The 2,500-nt window shown below is 29.6% G+C and overlaps 1 pseudogene; it reads right to left on the bottom strand.

Annotated features, from left to right (window-relative positions):
• Positions 1-1,164: 1,164 nt before the first annotated feature.
• Positions 1,165-2,500, bottom strand: part of LOC128038783 (NAD(P)H-quinone oxidoreductase subunit 5, chloroplastic-like) — a 1,421-nt pseudogene continuing 85 nt past the window's right edge.

Here is a 2,500-nt window from a genome sequence, read left to right as displayed (position 1 = left end):
GGCTCCGTTCCATGCCTCATTTCATAGGGAACCTCAAAGTGGCTCTATTTCATTATATTCCATCCAGATCCCAATTCCATTTTTATATTGTCATTGACATGACATAAGAGATGTCGGTTCTAGTCTATCTTTTCTATTTCTATATATGTATATGGAAAGTTCAAAATCATCATATAATAATCCAGAAATAGAAAAGAAAAAGGAGGTTAATGATGATTTTTAAATCTTATATACCAGGAATCTAATATCCTTATACATGACGATAATCAATTGGTCGTTATGGTCGGATAAAATTTTATATAAATATTAAATATTATTATTCGAATTATATAATAATAATTTTTAATATTCTAAAAAAAAATGAAAATCTATAAATATAATATTAATATATAAATTGTATAAAATTAAAATAAAATAAAGTAGTAAATTAATAAAAAAATTAATACATAAAATAAATACAATAATAGATAAAACGAGATGCGACTTCCCTCAGATATTTTACACTTTCTCCCACAAAAAACTTGTAATGCTCTCACCTGTTTGTAATTCCATCGATTACTCAACTATCAAAAAATGAGTTAGTTCTGCCAATCTTTATACCTTTGTTAAGGATATTGAATAAAACAGATCTATGTAACCACGATTATATGACCAATCATATATAAAATATATCATTTTATCCAATAAAATTCTTTTTAGGACCCTTTTCACAAATGAATTTAGAAAGTTAAAATTTTGTAAAGATGAATAAAAGGTTTATATAAAAGGAATGCTGTAAATATTCCGAAACAAGCTATACTCACTGAAAAAGTTGCATTTTAAAAATTGATACGAATCAAAATCATTTGAATTTTGATGTAAAAGATTTATAGATGAGTTAATAATTTTGATAATATATCCAAATGCATTCTTCTGATTAAAAGGAATTGCTATAGCTCCAACAAATAAAGTAAATAGAAGCAATATAAGCATAGGAAATAGTATATATTATCTGATTCATGAGGATAAGAAAAGCCTTCTTGTAGCCAAAATTGTAATAGTAATAAGAGCTTTTTTTTTCACCAATTGTATATGGCTGCTCGTTCTTATTCATTGTTAATGGTAATAAAGGAAATAAACGAAAATTGCTGTTAATTATTTTTGCTCTTCTTCACCCCTATAGTTTTATTGAATAGAAAGAGCTACTTTTTTGCCACTATATTTTTGAAAATGAACGTTTAAATGTCCTTCAAAAGTAAGTAAATAGATCCGAAACATATAAAATGCTGTTAATCCGGCGGTGGACCCAGCTATTATTACAAAAATCGGTGAATACAACCAACTGTCACTTTAAGAATTTCATCTTGACCAAAACAAGCAAAGGGTGGAATACCACAAAGAGAAAGTGTACTTACTAAAAAGCAATTTTGGTACGGCACGCTTCTTTCAAACCGCCCATAAAAACCATATTCTGGCTTTTCTGGAGAATATCCAACAATAGCTCCTATGGAATGAATAATCGATCCGGATGTTAAAAACAACAATGCTTTCGAATAAGCATGAGTAATCAAATGAAATAAAGCGGCGCGATAAGACCCATACCTAGAGCTTAACATCATATAACCCAGTTGGGACATTGTAGAATAGGCTAAACCCTCTTAATATCTTTTTTTGAGCAAGGGCCAAAGTAGCCCTAATAATAATACCGTTATTATACCTATCAAAGATATTAGATTCATTATGTAAGGTATAACTATAAAAAGAGGAAATATGTGGCTACAAGAAAATTCCCGCAGCTACCATAGTGGCAGCATGTATAAGAGCCGAATATTAGGAGTAGGCCCTTCCATGGCATCAGGTAACCATACATGAAGAGGAAATTGCGCAGATTTAGCAACTGCGCCGGCAAATAATAAAGAGGCACATAAAGGCACAAATAAAATTAACCTCATTATTATAAATCAAGTTATTAAATATTTCGGAACAAATCTTGAAATTCGAAACTTCCTGTTATCCAATAAAACCTAAGATTCTAATAATAAACCAAAATCGCCTATCTGATTAGTTACAAACGCTTTTTGACAAGCGTTTGCTGCAGTGGGTCGGTGTGAACAAAAACCTATTAATAGATAAGAACACATTCCAACTAATTCCTGTAAAATATAAATTTGTATCAAATTCCAACTAGTCACTAATCCCAACATTGAAGTATTGAACAAACTCATATAAGCAAAAAATCTCAAATATCCTTCATCATGAGACATAATTTCTCACTATAAATAAGAACAAAATTCCAACAGTAGTGATTAATATTGACATAATAGAGGTAAGTGAATCAATAAAGTAGCCAAACTCAGAAAGAAAAATTCATTATTGATGGTCCAAGACCATAAGATATTGATAGATAGAACTTCCATTTATTTGCTGAATAGACAGATCGAGCGAAAAAATCATAACTATACTTAACAATAAAATATTGGGAAAAAGCCACATACGATAAAGATTTTTTGTTGCTGTTGAA

This window comes from Gossypium raimondii, unplaced genomic scaffold (genome assembly GCF_025698545.1).
Source record: "Gossypium raimondii isolate GPD5lz unplaced genomic scaffold, ASM2569854v1 Contig00314, whole genome shotgun sequence".
Taxonomy (NCBI): Eukaryota; Viridiplantae; Streptophyta; class Magnoliopsida; order Malvales; family Malvaceae; genus Gossypium; species Gossypium raimondii.
This window is presented reverse-complemented; position numbering and strand designations above follow the sequence as displayed.